Source organism: Cucurbita moschata, unplaced genomic scaffold, assembly GCF_002738365.1.
Source record: "Cucurbita moschata cultivar Rifu unplaced genomic scaffold, Cmos_1.0 Cmo_Scf00166, whole genome shotgun sequence".
In the NCBI taxonomy this organism is placed as follows: domain Eukaryota; kingdom Viridiplantae; phylum Streptophyta; class Magnoliopsida; order Cucurbitales; family Cucurbitaceae; genus Cucurbita; species Cucurbita moschata.
In genome coordinates, this window is record NW_019268682.1 from 86,311 (window position 1) to 106,856 (window position 20,546).

The window sequence follows — 20,546 nt, forward strand, 5'->3', positions numbered from 1 at the left end:
GACTTGAAGTCAACCTCATCCTACGACACTAAGTTTGTTAAGAGTCGATTGTCGGAGATGTCAACCAATTAAGTGAGGGAGGATGCCACGGTCATACTTGTTCAAGGCGTGTTGCCTATGGGCGCATGTCAGATATCCTGGTCATGCTTGTCTACGACTTTTTTTTCTTAGGTGTATGCTTGTTCCAAACCCTTTTTTTTATTTTTTTTTTTACTTTTTTTTATTTTTTTTTTACTATTTTTTCATGTTAGATAGGGCTTTACTATTATCGTTGTGTCAATACGGGGGTGTATGACCGGTCACCAAAATTATATCTACACCCGTAGGGCTAAAACGCCCCAAAATGTACTATAGGAGAATTTGAATAGGTGTCAATTCTTCGTACTTGGGTTATATGCTATCAAAGTCATTGTTGTTGCCTACTCGCTTTTAGCTTATAACATTGATTTCTTTAAAATTGTTTTCATCGCATTTCTTTGCTCCTGTTTTCTAAACATTTTTTTTAAACGTGACCCGTGTCGCGAGCATACACCAATATTGTCCGCAAAGTTTTAATTTAACATGACCGACTTATTTTCTAGGTTAGAACAAGTGTCGCACAATCGCTATCCCACTGCCGTAAGAGTGCGATTGTGCCACAAAGCACGCGTAGTTGTGCGTAAGACTCCTTTAAGCACGTGGGTAGCAACAAAGGCAATTTGGATGAGATTGTAATGTATATTAAAAAAATTATCGAAATAACCCTAGGGTGAGAATTTATGATGCATTCCGAATTTAATGTTTTCCGCTGTGCTAGAATGGAGGAATGAACATTGTGTCTAGTTGCTCTGGTTATTTATGGATGTTATCTCTTTGTTGAGCTTGCTTGAATATTTAGACTATGTATTCCATACTTGTTGATTGATAGGAATATCCCCCCAAATAAGCTTGCATGAATATTTAGTCTATGTATTCCGTGGTTTAAGTGATCGATAGAAATATCTCTCTAATAAAGCATGCATGAGTGAACCAAGTTAAGATTAGAACGTTAGAGCTAGAACGATTTTTTACATTGACCTAGGACAGTACATTTTAAGTATACCAGGCACCTTAGGATTCTGAGCGACGATCAGAGGTCTAGACTTGAGAGCACCCAAATATTGAATTAGCCTTGAGAAGCTAGTCTTGAGCATCCTCGAAACATGAGTTGAGATCTAAACCACCTAGATTCCTTAAGAACCTAGTAAACTTCGACGAGAAGGATTACTAAGAAAGCCTAATAGGCTTAATAGTAATGTGAACGGTGTCACGAAAACCTCCAAGACTACTCAAGTATTTCTATTGCGTGCAAAAACGAGTTAAAGGTGACCTCGTGATTCTGTAAACAAGTATTAAGGAGGAACTTAAGACTACACGAGTGGTTAATTCGTTTATTGTGTAGAAATAGGTCAAGACTAACGTTTCGATCTCGTAAACCGGTCTTGGGAATAGACTTGGGATTACACTGGTAGTTGACTCATAATGGTTGCCTCATGAGTATGGAGTAACATAATTTAAATTTTATTTGTTTTTTTATTTTCTTTTTCTTTAATCTTATCGTCACAATTCGAGTTTAAGTAAGGAATAATCTAATGTTCTAAATATAATATAATTCAATTAGTTTTAAACAATAAGACATTTATTACACGTCTTTAAGACACTACTCCCAATATGAATTACTTTGATTTCCAATTCTTAAACACAAAATCAAAGTTCGGAGGATCAATTCGAGCCCAAAAGTCTTGTATTGGTCAAGAAAGGTGAGGCACACCTTCAAAAGGCAATATTAAATGTTCCAAATTAAGTCTTATGATGTTTTGTTAAATACACCCAAGTTTTTTTTGAATTTATCTTTTTTTACATTAAACTTCTAATATTTTATTAAAAATCTTAGAGGCTTTTTCAGATTAAACTTATAATATTTTATTAAAAATTTTAGAGGCTGACCATCATGATGGTGAAGAAGAAAAGAAGAAAAGAGTGCTAAGAAAAATTTCAATAACTCAAAAAAATAAAAATAAAAAAATAAAAAATAAAAAAAAAATAAAAGAGGTTAAAAAATAATAATAATAAATTAGAAAAGTGATCCAATTCAACTCTAGTCATTGTGTGTCTAGCTTATTATGGAATCTATACTAACTAAATAATGGAGTTAATTGACAAAAATTAAAGCAAGAAAAATAAATGATGTGAGAGAAAAAGAAACTCTCGATGTAAAGAGAAGTAACTATTAGACACTTTCTTATTCAACCTCGAGGAGTCCGATTCTAGCTAGATTTTCTTTACGAAATCTTCACTGAACCTTGTGGAGAAGCACTCTCGGTTCTTGAACTGTCCAAGATAATCAAGAATTGTGGAAGACATGTGGTAGGTTTTCTAACTTTTTAGTCGGTATTTTAAAAGATCCATAAGATTATTTGGTTGTTTTGGTCTGAGTTTTTTGATATGTTGATCTAGAACCGATGCTACGCAAGTTTTATAAAGAAACTTTGAAAATATTCAAGCTGAAAGTTGGAGTATCGATGGAGCCTCATGTTGCTGTAAGAACATGTAACCGTCCAATTTTAGTTGTGAATATATTTGTATGTGGTTGATTTAAAATTATAAGAAAAATGTATTTTTATAGACGGAGTAGAGCTCTACGATTTTGGTGAAGGAACATCTGAGTTTTTATTGATGGTGTTAATATAACACATGCGGAAGCAATTTGGATCTTAGGCCCTTTTGGACATCAATTATAGTAAATAACTAGCATGTTCATAAGTATTAAAACTTAATGAGTTCGAATACTAACCTTTTATAGTTCAAAGTCCTTTTTCCTCACGAACCGGTTTCGAACCACCACTAGTGTCTTCTCCACTATCCTCCGATCTTAGAACGGGATTGTGGAATCCGGTGAGTGACTAAACTTGGGAGAGATTTTGTATACATGAAAAGAGTGTTTGTGAGAGGTTTTTCTCAAAGTTTTTCACCAAGGAAGACCTTCCATGTACCATGATCACTCTATTTATAGAGTATGTTTGCATGTTCATGTAAATTTGAGATCACCAAATTTTGACACTCAAAATTTCACTCAAATGTTTGGGATTATGCTGCAAGCATGCAAGTTTGAGTTCACCAAATTTTGACACTCAAAATTCCACTAAAATTTGTGGGGTTTATTTGCATGCAGTTTGGTTAAACCAAATTTTGACACCTCAAAATTCCACTAACATTGATTTTTCCATTAAATGAAGTAACATTTTGACTTTCTTCATTTTAATTCAACAATTAATTTGAATAATTAATTTCAAATTTAAGTAATATTAAATGATTAATTAAACTATTTAATTAATATTTAATATTAATTCAAATGCCAATCCCAATCAATTCCAACACATATTTGATTAAGATATTTAAATCTTATTTAAATATCTTAGATTATCTCTTTTTGTTTAATTCGTAAATAAAACAAAAATGCGGTTAAATATATCGTATATATGTAGCATATATTCCCTAATTTGAATTCAAACACTTTAAACTCACTTGTCACACTGTTCTATGGTTTAGTCCGATATGAGCTAGCAGATGGACCTAATGGACCTATAGATATGGGCTCCAACGATCCAAGATTAACCAGTTAAACTCATTAACTTTGTTAACCAACATTCGTTAACTACTAGGACACTCCACTATAGCCTAGTAGTTGCACTCCCCTCACTATAGATATATTTCTGTCCATTTGATATAACCATGATTAGTAAGTCGATCCTTCACAGGTTGTTCGTAACTAGAGCTGGGTCAATTTACCGTTTTACCCCTAAAGTTACTTCTTGTTCCTTATGTCTCACTGATCCTCTTATGAACCATTGGTTTGTGGTCCAACCAGTAAACCGAATCCCTCTCAGGCCAATGAGAGGGTGGGGCCCCTTGTTCAAGACCTGGAGTCAGTGCTTAAGGGAACTACCTCTCTTCTATCCCTAAAAGTGGGTAGGAGCGAATTCCATCTTGCACCCCACGTCCCCAGCCATTCACCCAGTCTTACCCCTGAAATGGGAGACCTATTGAGTCGGCAAACTCGAGCCACTCTCACCCATGCAAATCTAAGGATAATTCCGAATAAACAGGAGTTCATGGTTAGCTCAGGATTAAAATCGAGTTACCTAGGTTATCGAATGAAAAGAAAATCAGTCTCAATAGTAAACGACATTATAAAGTGAGAGTGGTTTTCTTCATGGTCCGATCTTATGCAATACTCATTGCATAGGACGCCCCCACTCACATGTCTCCACATGTACAATTTAGTGATCACATTGTTTATATCATATACAAAAGTGGGCCGCATCCATAGTGTCCCCAGAATAAGGTACTCAGCCTTATCCTTATACTATAGATCATTTTGACTATATACTTAAACTTGATCCACTCTTTATGTCTCTACATATAATTCAAGTAATCATACTATAGCCAGAGTGTTCTTAGTTTATTGGATTTAGATTAATGATCGTAAAGTTCACTTTATTCAATAACAATCTTTACTGAATAAACAACCATAATAACTTTTTTGAAAATAGAATATGTTTTTGTTTACCAACGAAAAGTTTTAGGACATAAAACCCAACATTTATGAGAAGTTATGACTATAACAATTTGATTTTGAAAAAAAACAGCATTTAATATAGCTTGAAATCACGCGATTTCCGGCTAGGCATTTATTTCATATTCAAAACTATTCCCCAAACCCTTTAAATTTCTCTATGCTCAAACCTCCCAACCGGTATTTTGAAAGTGTTGTACTAACCTCCAAAAGGCAAACCCTTGTGGAGGCATGAAATAATGTCATCGGAATCATTAGTATTCTCACTGGGAAAAAGAGAAGGGAATCGCAAGGATTTTCGATCTGTATTCGGGTGAAGAAGATAAGTTGACGAGCCAGTTATTCGGATTCGGATTCATGTTTCAAACCCACGGCTCCATCCTCAGCCCCCAAATTCCAAGCTCAATCTGTAGCCCACTCCAATCTGCCTAGAAATTATGGCCCAAACACAAAACCATTTGTTTGTTGGGTTTTATGTCCTAAAACTCATAGTTTGTAAATAAAAACATATTCTGTTTTCAATAAAGTTATTATTGATGTTTATTCAGCAAAGATTGTTATTGAATAAAGTGAATTTTACGATCATTAATCTAAATCCAATAAACTAAGAACACTCTGGCTATAGTATGATTACTTAAACTATATGTAGAGACATAAGAGTGGATCAAGTTCAAGTATATAGTCAAAATGATGTATAGTATAGGGATAAAGCTGAGTACCTTATTCTGAGGATACTATGGATGCGGTCCACTTTTATATATGAGATAAACAATGTGATCACTAAATTGTACATGTGGAGACATGTGAGTGGGGGCATCCTATGCGATGAGTATTGCATAAGATCGGACCATGAAGAAAATCACTCTCACTTTATGATGTCGTTTACTGTTGAGGCTGATTTTTTCACTCAATGACGAAGGTAACTCAGCCACTAAGCATGGGATGTAGACGCGCGACCAAGGCGAGCAGTGGCTGATCGTGGAAGTGTACGTCGATGATCTCATAATCACTGGAGGCAACATGAAAGTTCTTGGAAGATTAAAGAGGGAAATGTGAAAGCCTTCAAAATGAGCGACCTCGGCGCGCTCAACTACTACCTCGGCATCAAAGTGCAGCAGAGTACTATCGGCATCACCATCTGTCAAGGTGTGTATGCAAAGAAGCTACTGGAAACAGCAGGGCTGGCAGACAGTAACCCTACGAGGACGCCAATGGAGGCCCCACTTAAATTGTCTATTAATTGTTGGAGAGACGAACGAAACAATCCTAATAAGGGTGCAAGAACCTTTCCCTGGTAGGGGCATTTTAAAACTGAGGCTGATGGCAGTGCCTAATGGGCAAAAATGGACAATAGCTGCTAGTAGAGGACTTGGACTTTTACAAATGAAATCAGAGATGTGTCTGAAAACCTATCCATAGTAGATTCGGTTTAAAACCGTGAGGGTGATACCGAGACGTAACGAACGAAAGCAGACAATATCAACTAATGGTGGTCTAGGATTGTAACAAGTGATTGGCTGGAATAGCTCAGTTGGTTATAGCGTGTGGCTGTTAACCACAAGGTCGAAGGTTCAAGCCCTCCTTCTAGCGATGTGTGTGAATGAATCATGCCTTATAATTATGTTTGGTGCTTCTCCTCCCTGGTACAAAGTTTCAATCAACATCGGTTTATGATGGTCTCGTGTACGAGAACTAAGTAAACAATCATGTTTTGACACTTTTCAAAAGCAGTCGTGAGTTCACAATTGATATGAGTTCTATTTCTTAGCGTTGAAAAGTTCGACACAAGCCCATAATGGTGGTGGTAGTAGATGTAGTAGATATTAACCACTTTGGCACGAGTTTTGCCTAACAATAAACATGGATGAATGTTGGAAGTGGGATTTGAACCCACACCCTCTTACGAGGACCAGAACTTGAGTCTGGCGCCTTAGACCACTCGGCCATCCCGACTACTAATTATGCATTCCTGGATTGGTTTAGGAGGGGAATTTATCATTCCGTATATGGGTGTGTAAATGTCTCCCAAGTAGACGTGTTTAAAAACTGTGAGGCTGACGACGATACGTAACGGATTAAAATAGATAATATCTACTGGCTGTTGGAGAGTGGAACGAAAAAATCCTAATAAGGGTGCGAAAACATCTCCATAGGCACGTTTTAAAACTGTTTGGCTCATGGCAATACCTACTTGGGCAAGAATGAACAATGTGGGATTGGACTTTTAGAAATGAAATCAGAGCTAGTCACTAGGCGATGTGCCAGTGAGGACGCTTGGCACTCAGAAGGGGTCGATAGTGAGATCCCACATCGATTAGAGAGGTGAAGAAACATTTCTTGCAAGGGTCTGAAAACCTATCCATAGTAGATTCGGTTTAAAACCGTGACGGAGATACCGAGATGTAACGAACGACCACAAGGTTGGAGGTTTAAGTGCTCTTTCTAGAGATGTGTGAATGATGTGTTTTTTTTATAATTGTGTTTGGTTTTTTTCTCCCTGGTGCAAATTTTCAATCAACATCGATTTGTGATGGTCTTGTGTACGAGAACTGACTAAACAATCAATTTTTGAAACTTTTAATGTTCACAATTGATATCCACCACGGAACGAGTTCCATTTCATAGCGTTGCAAAGTTAGACACAAGCCCATAACGGTGGTAGTAGATATATTATCCACTTTGGCACGAGTTTTTCCTAACCAATAACATGGATGGATGTCAAAGGTTGGATTTGAACCCACGCCCCTCTTATGAGGACCAGAACTTAAGTTTGGCGCCTTAGACCACTCGGCCATCCTGACTACTAATTGTTCGTTTCTGGATTGGTTTGAGAGGGGAATTTATCATTCCGTATATGGGTGTGTAAACGTCTCCCAAGTAGACGCGTTTTAAAACTGTGAGGCTGACGACGATACGTAACGGATTAAAATAGATAATATCTACTGGCTGTTGGAGAGAGGAACGAAACAATCAGAGCTAGTCACGTGCTACTGAGGACGCTTGGCCATCGATTAGAGAGGTGAAGAAGAGACATAACGAACGGAGGTTCAAGCCCCTCCTTCTAGTGCCTTATAATTGTGTTTGGTGCTTCTCCCTAGTACAATTTTTCAACATCGATTTGGGATGGTCTTCTTGCACGAGTTTTGCCTAGTACACAAGCCAATAATGGTGGTGGTAGTAGATATTATCCACTTTGGCACAAGTTTTGCCTAACAATAACATGGATGGATGTTAGAAGTGGGTTTTGAACCCACGCCCTCTTACGAGGGCCAGAACTTGAGTCTGGCGCCTTAGACCACTCGACCATCCTGACTACTAATTGTGCATTCCTGGATTGGTTTGGGAGGGGAATTTATCATTTCGTATATGGGTGTGTAAACGTCTCCCAAGTAGACGCGTTTTAAAACTGTGAGGCTCATGACAATACCTACTGGGAAAGAATGACAATGTCTGCTGGCAGTGGGTTTGGACTTTAACGAATTAAATCAGAGCTAGTAACTAGGCGATGTGCCAGTGAGGACGCTTGGCACTCAGAAGGGGTCGATAGTGAGATCCCACATCGATTAGAGAGGTGAAGAAACATTTCTTGCAAGGGTCTAAAAACCTATCCATAGTAGATTCGGTTTAAAACTGTGAGGGATATACTGAGACGTAACGAATGAAAGCAGACAATATCAACTAACGGTGGTCTTGGATTGTAACAAATGATTGGCTGGAATAGCTCAGTTGGTTAGAGCGTGTTGCTGTTAACCACTAGGTCGGAGGTTTCGGCCCTCCTTCTAGCGATGTGTGAATGAAGCCTTATAATTGTGTTTGATGCTACTCCTCCCTGGTACAGACTTTCAATCAACATCGATTTGTGATGGTTTCGTGTACGAGAACTAACTAAACAATCATGTTTTGACACTTTTAAAAAGCAGTGGTGAATTCACAATTGATATCCACCACGGAACGAGTTCCATTTCTTAGCGTTGAAAAGTTTGACAACAAGCCCAGAACGGTGGTAGTAGATATTATACACTTTGGCATGAGTTCTGCCTAACATAATAATATGGATGGATGTCAGAAGTGGGATTTGAACCCACGCCCTCTTACGAGGACCAGAACTTAAGTCTGGCGCCTTAGACCACTCGGCCATCCTGACTACTAATTGTGCGTTCCTGGATTAGTTTTCGAGGTGAATTTATCATTCCATATATGGGTGTGTAAACGTCTCCCAAGTAGACGCGTTTTAAAACTATGAGGCTGACGACGATACGTAACAGATTAAAATAGATAATATCTACTGGCTGTTGGAGAGAGGAACGAAACAATCCTAATAAGGGTGCGAAAACCTCTCCCTAATAGGCGCGTTTTAAAATTGTGAGGCCCATGGCAATACCTACTGGGCAAGAATGAACAATGTCCAGTAGCAGTGGGCTTGAACTTTTAAAAATGAAATCAGAGCTAGTCACTAGGCGATGTGCCAGTGAGGACGCTTGGTGTCACGGTCATGCTTGTCCAGGGCATGTTGCCCATGGCCGCATGCCCATGACAAGCCAAACCCTTGTCATGTCTTTGCATTCTAGTGTTTTTCCTTTTGTAATTCTAGAGCGTATGACACCTCAAAAATATCATGTCTAGGCCTGTCAGAACTAAAATGGCCCATAATGTACTATAGGGGATATGACTAGTCGTCAACTTCTCCCTACCCAAGGTTATATATGCTAAGCCGTTGTTATCTTTCTCTTGCTTGCTTATATAACGTCTCTTTCTAAAATCTCTCTTTCTCAAATCTCTCTCTCCTCGTTTTCTAAAACCTTCTTTTAAAACCGAGGCTAGAGGCTTGACCGTACGTCGCTTGGCCGTAGGCGACGCAAGAACAAATAGGCTCAACTCACTTGTTGCTGGAAAGTGAGTGCCGCACAATCGCTAGTCCGCTGCCTTCGAAAGCGCGATTGTGTCAAGTGGTATCAGAGCTTTGTTAGCTCCGTAACGTCATATAGACCGAGATCATGTCGACGACAAAGTCGACACCCAAAGCACAAGCCGACCGGCTTACGCTAATAGAGGAGGAAATGCTGTTCCTCAAAGAAGTCCCTGACACCCTCCGTTTCCTGGAAACACGGGTGACCGAACTGAGTGAGAAAGTCGTCCAAGTCGACGCAATGGGCAACCGCCTGGATGGGTTGCCAATCGCAGAACTATTGTTTCGAGTGACCTCGCTCGAAGAAAGAGTTGCTCCTACGAGCAGCCCAAAACCGTCTGATAGTCCGGATAGCTCTGTCGCACACAAAGAGGGACGTGGCGAAGAGTTCGACGTACTACAAAACACAATGATGAGTTTGTTCAATGGATTGGCTGATGAATTCAGATCAACAGTCGACGACCTCCAAGAAAGGATGGCCGCCATGAGCACTCGAATTGAAATTACCATGAAAGCCGTGGAAGGTGTCGCGGCTGGACAAACCAATACAGGATCCAACAAACTAAGGTTCCCAGACCCTAGAGCCTTCAAAGGGAATCGGGACGCCAAGGAGTTGGAGAACTTCATCTTCGACGTCGAACAGTACTTCAAAGCCACAACGGCTTGTACCGACGACAAGAAGGTGACTGTAGCCGCGATGTATCTCGTAGACGACGCCAAACTGTGGTGGCGTACGAAGGTGCAAGACATCGAGGATGGATTGTGCACCATCGACTCATGGGAGGACCTCAAGAGAGAGTTGAGGGAACAATTCCTCCCCGAAAATGCAGGGCATATAGCAATGGAGAAAATAGTAGCCCTGAAACACACTGGAAACATACGAGACTACGTCAGACAGTTCTCAACCCTGATGCTGGATATCAGGGGCACAGCAGAGAAGGACAAGGTGTTCTTCTTTATAAATGGTCTACAGCCGTGGGCCAAAACAAAGATACATGAGAACAGGGTCCAAACCCTAGCTGCCGCAATGGCCTGTGCCGAGAGACTCGTAGACTGTGGGAACGAAGCAGGATCCCAAAGAAGAGCGACACCAGCCCCAAACAATGGGGGCAAACCATACAGACCACCAGGCCAGCGAAATGGAAGTCCCAACAGACCGAATGGATGGACGGATAGACCTCCTCAGAACAATCAAGCGGGGACTTCTCGAGGGCATTACCATCAAAAGAACCACCCGACGACACCTTTGCAATGCATGTTGTGTAAAGGCCCCCACAAGGTATCATACTGTCCTCATCGGGCCTCTCTCACTGCACTTCAAGTGTCCATTCAAGAGAGCAATGAAGCAAGGGTCGAGACTTTGCTAGACAAGAAGGAAGATCACGACAACCCCCGAATGGGCGCACTCAAATTCTTGTCAGCCCTCCAACGGAAAGTCGAACCGAAGGAGATAATAGAGAAAGGGCTCATGTTCGTAGATGCCACAATAAACTCTCAACCGAGCAAGAGCACTCTGATAGACTCTGGAGCAACCCACAACTTCATTGCCGATCAAGAAGCCAGAAGATTGGGACTCACCATAGGAAAAGACCCGGGGAAAATGAAAGCTGTCAACTCCGAGGCCTTGCCTATTGTGGGAGTTTCCAAAGGAGTCCCCTTCAAAATAGGGAATTGGACTGGAGAGCTAGACCTTGTCGTGGTTCGCATGGACGACTTCGACGTGGTACTTGGGATGGAGTTCCTCCTAGAACACAAGGTCATCCCAATGCCATTGGCAAAATGCTTGGTGATCACCGACCGTAACCCCACAGTAATACCTGCAAGCATCAAGAAACCATGTAATCTTCGAATGATCTCGGCCATATAGCTGAAAAGGGGACTCGCACGAAAGGAACCTACATTCATGGCCATACCACTGATAGAAGAAGCGACCACCGAAGAGACTGTCCCAGAGGAAATCAACGAAGTACTAGACAGCTATACCGACATAATGTCAGAGAGTCTACCACAAACACTACCACCTCGTCGAGGCATTGACCACGAAATCGAACTCCTCCCCGGGGTTAAGCCGCTAGCAAAGAAAGCATACCGGATGGCTCCGCCCGAGCTAGCCAAATTGAGGAAACAACTAGACGAGTTGCTGAAGGCAGGATTCATTCGCCCGACAAAGGCACCTTATGGAGCCCCCGTACTGTTCCAGAAGAAGAAGGATGGGACGTTGCGTCTGTGCATAGACTATAGAGCCTTAAACAAGGTGACAGTACGCAACAAATATCCTCTGCCGATAATATCCGACTTGTTCGACCAACTTCACGGGGCCAAGTACTTCACGAAGTTGGACTTACGATCAGGATATTATCAAGTATGTATTGCCGAAGGGGACGAACCCAAGACTACGTGCGTAACAAGATATGGGGCCTTTGAATTCCTAGTAATGCCCTTTGGCTTGACAAATGCCCCAGCTACGTTCTGCACGTGGATGAACCAGGTTTTCTACGAATACCTGGATCAGTTCGTCATAGTATACCTCGACAACATTGTTGTTTATAGCACAACCCTCGAGGAACACAAAGTGCACTTAAAGATAGTGTTTGACAAGCTCCGGCAGAACCAGCTGTATGTGAAGAAGGAGAAATGTGCATTCGCACAAACATGCATCAACTTCCTTGGACATGTCGTTAGATGTGGACAAATTAGTATAGATAGCGACAAGATAAAAGCTATCCAAGAATGGAAGGTTCCTACTTCCGTATCTGAGTTGCGGCCCTTCTTAGGACTAGCCAACTACTATAGGCGGTTCGTCCAAGCGTTTTCACGACGAGCCGCCCATTGACAGAGCTGTTGAAGAAAGACCACCCTTGGTCGTGGTCAAATGATTGTCAAATGGCCTTTGAAAATCTGAAAACAACCATGACGAGGGGTCCTGTCCTCGGGTTGGTAGACGTCACAAAGCCATTTGAAGTAGAACCCGATGCTTCCGACTTTGCTCTAGGTGGGGTCCTTATTCCAGAAGGCCACCCCATCGCTTATGAAAGTCGAAAGCTCAACGATGCCGAACGAAGATACACTGTCTCCGAGAAAGAAATGCTGGCTGTAGTCCATTGCCTTCGAGTCTGGAGACAGTATCTCTTAGGATCACATTTCGTAGTGAAAACGGATAACAACGCCACTTGCTACTTCTTTGATCAACCAAAATTAACAGCAAAACAAGCCCGGTGGCAGGAGTCGTTGGCCGAATTCGACTTCAAGTTCGAACACAAAGCAGGAAAGAGTAATCAAGCAGCCGACGCGCTGAGTCGGAAGGGCAAACATGCGGCCCTGTGCATGTTATCCCATATTCATTCAAGTAAGATCGATGGATCGATGCGCGACATCATCAAGGAACATTTACACAAAGACCCATCGGCCAAAGCTGTTGTCGAACTAGCTAAGGCTGGAAAGACACGACAGTTTTGGGTTGAGGGGGACCTCCTGATAACCAAAGGAAACAGATTGTACGTCCCAAGAACGGGAGAACTGAGGAAGAAGCTCATTCAGGAATGTCATGATACCTTATGGGCCGGACACCCTGGGTGGCAAAGAACATACGCCCTAATAAAGAAGGGGTACTTCTGGCCAAATATGCGAGACGACATCATGCAATACACCAAGACGTGCCCCTCATCTGCCAACAGGACAAGGTCGAGAAAGCCAAAGTCTCTGGACTCTTGGAACCTCTACCTGTGCCAACAAGACCCTGGGAAAGTGTATCTCTGGACTTCATAACACACCTCCCAAAAGTTAGGGAATATGACGCCATCTTGGTTATTGTAGACCGGTTCTCAAAATATGAGACATTCATCCTCACTCCCAAACTATGCTCGGCGGAACTCACAGCCCAACTGTTTTTCAAACACGTTGTAAAGCTATGGGGCATTCCGTCGAGCATCATCAGTGATAGGGATGACAGATTCATTGGGACATTCTGGACTGAGTTATTCGCTTTCTTGGGAACAACCTTAAACATCTCCTCGAGTTATCACCCTCAAACCGATGGACAGACAGAACGGTTCAATTGCTTGCTCGAAGAATACTTACGTCACTTCGTCGACGCTCGCCAAAAGAACTGGATACAATTGTTAGATGTCGCCCAATTTTGCTTCAATTGTCAAACAAGCTCGTCTACAGGGAAGAGTCCCTTCGAAATTGTAAGTGGACGACAACCGGCCTTACCCCATATTATTGATCATCCTTATGCAAGAAAAAACCCTCAAGCTCACAACTTTACAAGAGAATGGAAGCAGACGACAGATATAGCCCGGGCATATTTAGAGAAGGCTTCCAAGCATATGAAGAAATGGGCGGACAAGAAGCGTCGCCCCCTTCAATTCCGTGCAGGAGATCAAGTCCTTATCAAGCTGAGACCAGAACAGATCAGATTTCGTAGCCGAAAGGACCAGAGAGTAGTTCGTAAATATGAAGGCCCGGTTGAAGTCCTTAAAAAGATCGAGGCTACCTCCTACCGAGTTGCACTACCCGCATGGATGAAAATCCACCCCGTCATTCATGTGAGCAACTTGAAGCCCTATCACCCTGATCCAGACGACGACCAACGAAATGCAACCACAAGACTGAACATCGATCTGCAGCATAAAGAAACAAAGGAAGTGGAAGAGATCCTAGCCGACAGGGTTAGGAAGATAGGAAGACCTGTACGGAGGATTCGTGAATTCCTTATCAAATGGAAGAATATCCCTACAGAGGAAACAAGCTGGGAACGCGCCGAAGATCTGAACTCCGCCGCCACCCACATCGCAAGGTATGAAAGTCGTTGGTTGATAGGGACGTCAACCAATTAGGTGGGGGAGGATGTCACGGTCATGCTTGTCTAGGGCATGTTGCCCATGGCCGCATGCCCATGACAAGCCAAACTCTTGTCATGTCTTTGCATTCTAGTGTTTTTCCTTTTGTAATTCTAGAGCGTATGACACCTCAAAAATATCATGTCTAGGCCCGCCAGAACTAAAATGGCCCAGAATGTACTATAGGGGAATATGACTAGTCGTCAACTTCTCCCTACCCAAGGTTATATATGCTAAGCCGTTGTTATCTTTCTCTTGCTTGCTTATATAACGTCTCTTTCTAAAATCTCTCTCTCTCCTCGTTTTCTGAAACCTTCTTTTAAAACCGAGGCTAGAGGCTCGACCGTACGTCGCTTGGCCGTAGGCGACGCAAGAACAAATTGGCTTAACTCACTTGTCGCTGGAGAGTGAGTGCTGCACAATCGCTAGTCCGCTGCCTTCGAAAGTGCGATTGTGTCACTTGGCACTCAGAAGGGGTCGATAGTGAGATCCCACATCGACTAGAGAGGTAAAGAAACATTTCTTGCAAGGGTCTGAAAACCTATCCACAGTAGATTCAGTTTAAAACCGTGAGAGATACCGAGACTTAACGAACGAAAGCAGACAATATCAACTAACGGTGGTCTTGGATTGTAACAAAATATTGGCTGGAATAGCTCAGTTTGCACCAGGTTGGAGGTTCAAGCCCTCCTTCTAGCCAATAATGTTCAAGCCCTCCCTAGTACAAATTTTCAACATCGATTTGGGATGGTCTCATTTACGAGAACTGACAAAACAATCATGTTTTGACGCTTTTAATGTTCACAATTGATATCCACCACGGAACGAGTTCCCTTTTTTAGTGTTGAAAAGTTAGACACGAGCCCATAACGGTGGTAGTAGATATTATCCACTTTGCCACGAGTTTTGCCTAACTAATAAACATCGATGGATGTTAGAAGTGGGATTTGAACCCACGCCCTCTTACGAGGACCAGAACTTGGCTGACGCGTTTTAAAACTATTTGGCTGACGACGATACGTAACGGATTAAAATAGATAATATCTACTGGCTGTTGCAGAGAGAAATGAAACAATCCTAATAAGGGTTCGAAAACCTCTCCCTAATAGGCACATTTTAAAACTGTGAGGCGCATGGCAATACCTACTGGGCAAGAATGAACAATGTCTGCTGACAGTGGGTTTGGAATTTTACAAATGAAATAAGAGCTAGCCACTAGGCGATGTGCCAGTGAGGATGCTTGGTGTCACGGTCCTATATCTTTGACCGTGCGGCGTCGTGATCTATACACGCTCACGACCAGCCTTAAGGGGAATTAAGCCCCATTATATTTTTCGCCCCGGCTTTGTGGCTTCGTCGGACCTTAGGCGAGGTTTGTCTTCGCCAATCGAACATCGCTTGTGCGGAATCCAAGCTTGTTCAACCACACACGCCGCCTGTGCGTGTATGTTCAATCATCTGCGACACATCCGACTTGCCTCTACGCTAGGCCAACTCATTCGGCTCGACCTTGCCTCTTCTCGGGCCAAGGTCTCTCAATACAACGTCGCATCTCGTCTTGCCATCTCGATCCCCATCGACAGGGTCCATATGTCTTGACGCCATCCCGAGTCTCGGGATGTCGTCGCTCATCATAACTCGTTCGGTCATGCCATCGAGAATGGGCCCGCGTGTCGTTCATCTCATCGGGACTTCCCGGACATCCATCCATCCGGGTTCTATCGAGGCATAGGCCCTCCCGTGCCCCTGCCGAGTCATTTACGGATACCGTACCGGATAGCGGGTGTATGTAGCAACCTCCAACACGCGGGCTAGGGCGCAATACCGGCACACCCGTGCCGTCCGGTACTGTCCTTCAAAAACCCATTTCAAAGGAAGTCGCCCCGAGACACTCGTCTCGGCACGCTCGCCCACACTGTGACACACGTATGTGCCACAGGGTAGCTCACTTAGGCCACAGGGCCCAGGGGTGGTGGAGAGCTAACACCATGGTACCCCCTATAGTACATTTTGAGCCATTTTCATTCTACCAGGAGTAGACATGATTTTCGTGAGGTGTCATACGGTGTCGTGCATTGTCCGTCCCATGTCCGATTGACACCAAACTTGGCGAGCATTCATATTTCATATGGACGGACTTAACTCCCGAACCGCATGACCAAATTCCTTCCGGAACCTCGACTTTTGAGGTTAAGGCCCGGGGCCCTACCCGGCCCTTCAACAAGCCTATCTTGTCCTTCATGTCTATGCTGATGTCTCTGTTATGCTTGTGTCTCAACATGTCTTCAATGCCCACTTTGCGTGGTGGTGTGTTGGATGATGCATCGTCCTCCTCGATCGCATCATGGCATTCTTCTACGTTGGCCCGCATATGGCCGGATGGGCGTCTCTTGAGGGACGCCCCTTTGCTTGTCATGGCGTGAGGGTCACAACCTACTCTCTTCATAGTAAGGTTGTGACATTCTCCCCCACTTAACTTAGTCATCGTCCTCGATGACTTACTCGAGTCACAATCATATTGCGGATTGTGACATTCTCCCCTACTTGATTTAGTCATCGTCCTCGATGACTTTCTCGGGCGCGTTCGCCCCACCTATTGTGAAGTTCTCCCCCACTCAATCTCGGCATCGCCCCGATGACGATCCGACTCTCTGTCTGTTGGCGACTTGACTCGCTGGATTTGGTTGTGCTTCAGAAAAATCTTCTATTGTTGAGCACCTGACGATCTTTTGTCATAATGCTCTCCCTGCTGACGTCTTATGCCAACTTGGGACAAGTTCGAGTGGATGCTTCTGACTTCTCTTTTGTCAGGTGGCACCACGTTCTGACTCTTGACTTGGTCAGTTGTTGGGTGAACTTGTCCTCACTTAGGCTTGTTCCTTTATCTACAGCTATCCCCATTCGGACCTATTTCTGTTGTTCGCCCATCTTGGACTCGGCCACCGAGACTCGCAACGTAGACGTGACTCTTCAGCGTTTGCCATAGTTGTGGGTGAGGCTGACTCTCTTTGCAGACACTCACCAGACAAGTATGGACTTCAGAGGGCACTTTTGCCCTATTTTGGCCAACTTGGCCCCAGTGTGTGCATCCTCTTTGGATCACATAAACTAGTGCACCCCTCGGGGTGGGGCTCGCAAGCCCAGCCGCGACACTCTTTGGTTGCGACCACTTCTCCTGTGAATTTGTTCACCCCTTGGGGTGGGGCTCGCAAGCCCGGCCGCAACACTCTTTGGTTGCGACCACTCCTCCTATTGAGCAAAGTCAACTCTTTGACAGTCTCTTCCTTTGTTGGCGCTAACTTTCGGCCAACTCTTTGTATTTTGTCACATCGTGTGACTACTGTTGTGTGTGAACTTCCAGCTTGTTGCTCACTTCCCGAGCGGATACTGGTCTTGACATCTGTTGGTGGAGTCATCCACCCTAGGCACAAGGTGGTGACTCAAGGAATACACGTGTGCTCGTATGTCCGAGCACCTTTACGGGGTGAGAGACTTATTGATGTTGCTCTTCCCCGCTCGAACTCAGCTGCCTCTTTGCAGCAAGGTCGTCCCCCCATAAGGACTCACATTGTATACGGCTCTTGCACTCGGCCGACGTTTGTCTTTTCTTGGCTCTCGGCTTCTCTGCTTGCAACCACTGACACTATTCCTCCAATGTGAATGGTTCTTTGGAAGGCACCGTCATGGTGCTTTCTGTTTCATCTGTCTTGTCTACTTCGAAACTGCAAGCTCTTCTCAGGTGAGCTTGGTTTTTGCTTGACGGGTAGATCTTCCCATATTGAGGTGTCGACACACGACACTAATGAAATTCGGGTAGTCTTGGCTTCAACCCCCAACTGATTATAATTCTGACCGGCAACTGTCCTGCCCATTACGGCACTCTTGACACACTTGCAAGGTCTTCGATCAACTCTTGGGTTTGTTTCTCTTGACTGTCTTGCCCGACTAGACACACAAAGTGTGGCTCTGATACCAACTGTCACGGTCCTACATTCTTGACCGTGCGGCGTCGTGATCTATACATGCTCACGACCAGCCTTAAGGGGAATTAAGCCCCATTATATTTTTCGCCCCGGCTTTGTGGCTTCGTCGGACCTTAGGCGAGGTTTGCCTTCGCCAATCGAACATCGCTTGTGCGGAATTCAAGCTTGTTCAACCACACACGCCGCCTGTGCGTGTATGTTCAATCATCTGCGACACATCCGACTTGCCTCTACGCTAGGCCAACGCATTCGGCTCGACCTTGCCTCTGCTCGGGCCAAGGTCTCTCAATACAACGTCGCATCTCGTCTTGCCACCTCGATCCCCATCGACAGGGTCCATATGTCTTGACGCCGTCCCGAGTCTCGGGATGTCGTCGCTCATCATAACTCGTTCGGTCATGCCATCGAGAATGGGCCCACGTGTCGTTCATCTCATCGGGACTTCCCGAACATCCATCCATCCGGGTTCTATCGAGGCATAGGCCCTCCCGTGCCCATGCCGAGTCATTTGCGGATACCGTACCGGATAGCGGGTGTATGTAGCAACCTCCGACACGCGGGCTAGGGCGCAATACCGGCACACCCGTGCCGTCCGGTACTGTCCTTCAAAAACCCATTTCAAAGGAAGTCGCCCCGAGACACTCGTCTCGGCACGCTCGCCCACACTGTGACACACGTATGTGCCACAGGGTAGCTCACTTAGGCCACAGGGCCCAGGGGTGGTGGAGAGCTAACACCATGGTACCCCCTATAGTACATTTTGAGCCATTTTCATTCTACCAGGAGTAGACATGATTTTCGTGAGGTGTCATACGGTGTCGTGCATTGTCCGTCCAATGTCCGATTGACACCAAACTTGGCGAGCATTCATATTTCATATGGACGGACTTAACTCCCGAACCGCATGACCAAATTCCTTCCGAAACCTCGACTTTTGAGGTTAAGGCCCGGGGCCCTACCCGGCCCTTCAACAAGCCTATCTTGTCCTTCATGTCTATGCTGATGTCTCTGTTATGCTTGTGTCTCAACATGTCTTCGATGCCCACTTTGCGTGGTGGTGTGTTGGATGATGCATCGTCCTCCTCGATCGCATCATGGCATTCTTCTACGTTGGCCCGCATATGGCCGGATGGGCGTCTCTTGAGGGACGCCCCTTTGCTTGTCATGGCGTGAGGGTCACAACCTACTCTCTTCATAGTAAGGTTGTGACATTCTCCCCCACTTAACTTAGTCATCGTCCTCGATGACTTACTCAAGTCACAATCATATTGCGGATTGTGACACTTGGCACTCAGAAGGGATCGATAGTGAGATCCCACATCGATTAGAGAGGTGAAGAAACATTTCTTGCAAGGGTCTGAAAACCTATCCATAGTAGATTCAGTTTAAAACCGTGAGGGAGATACCGAGACGTAACGAACGAAAGCAGACAATATCAACTAATGGTGGTCTTGGGTTGTAGCAAATGATTGGCTGGAATAGCTCAGTTGGTTAGAGCGTGTGGCTGTTAACCACAAGGTCGGAGGTTCAAGCCCTCCTTCTAGCGATGTGTGAATGAAGCATGCCCTATAATTGTGTTTGGTTCTTCTCCACCCTGGTCCAAATTTTCAATCAACATCGATTTGTGATGGTCTCGTGTACGAGAACTAACTAAACAATCATGTTTTGACACTTTTAAAAAGCAGTGCTGAGTTCACAATTGATATCCACCACGAAACCAGTTCCATTTCTTAGCGTTGAAAATTTCGACACAATTCCATAACGATTGTTAGTAGATACTATCCACTTTGGCGCGGTATTAGTAGATATTATCCACTTTGGCACGAGTTTTGCTTAACAATAAACATGGATGGATGGATGTCAGAAGTGGGATTTGAACCCACGCCCCTCTTACGAGGACCAGAACTTGAGTCTGGCGCCTTAAACCACTCGGCCATCCTGACTACTAATTGTGCATTCCTGGATTGGTTATGGAGGGAAATTTATCATTCCGTATATGGGTGTGTAAACGTCTCCCAAGTAGACGCGTTTAAAAACTGTGAGGCTGACGACGATACGTAACGGAATAAAATAGATAATATCTACTGGCTGTTGGAGAGAGGAACGAAACAATCCTAATAAGGATGCGAAAACCTCTCCCTAATAGGCGCGTTTTAAAACTGTGAGGCTCATTGATATACCTACTGGGCAAGGATGAACAATGTCTGCTGGTAGTGGGCTTG

General features: G+C 44.0%; 6 non-coding genes across 6 annotated transcripts; 2 read left to right on the forward strand and 4 right to left on the reverse strand.

Moving 5' to 3' along the window:
• The first annotated feature begins 6,110 nt into the window (after positions 1-6,110).
• TRNAN-GUU lies at positions 6,111-6,184 on the forward strand. Its single transcript has one exon. It is a non-coding gene; the product is annotated as a tRNA-Asn (tRNA).
• A 279-nt stretch (positions 6,185-6,463) lies between these two features.
• Positions 6,464-6,547, reverse strand: TRNAL-CAA. The gene has a single exon. It is a non-coding gene; the product is annotated as a tRNA-Leu (tRNA).
• A 1,276-nt stretch (positions 6,548-7,823) lies between these two features.
• TRNAL-CAA lies at positions 7,824-7,907 on the reverse strand. Its single transcript has one exon. It is a non-coding gene; the product is annotated as a tRNA-Leu (tRNA).
• A 747-nt stretch (positions 7,908-8,654) lies between these two features.
• Positions 8,655-8,738, reverse strand: TRNAL-UAA. The gene has a single exon. It is a non-coding gene; the product is annotated as a tRNA-Leu (tRNA).
• An 11,058-nt stretch (positions 8,739-19,796) lies between these two features.
• Positions 19,797-19,870, forward strand: TRNAN-GUU. The gene has a single exon. It is a non-coding gene; the product is annotated as a tRNA-Asn (tRNA).
• Positions 19,871-20,182: 312 nt separating this feature from the next.
• TRNAL-CAA lies at positions 20,183-20,267 on the reverse strand. Its single transcript has one exon. It is a non-coding gene; the product is annotated as a tRNA-Leu (tRNA).
• Between the last annotated feature and the right edge of the window lie 279 nt (positions 20,268-20,546).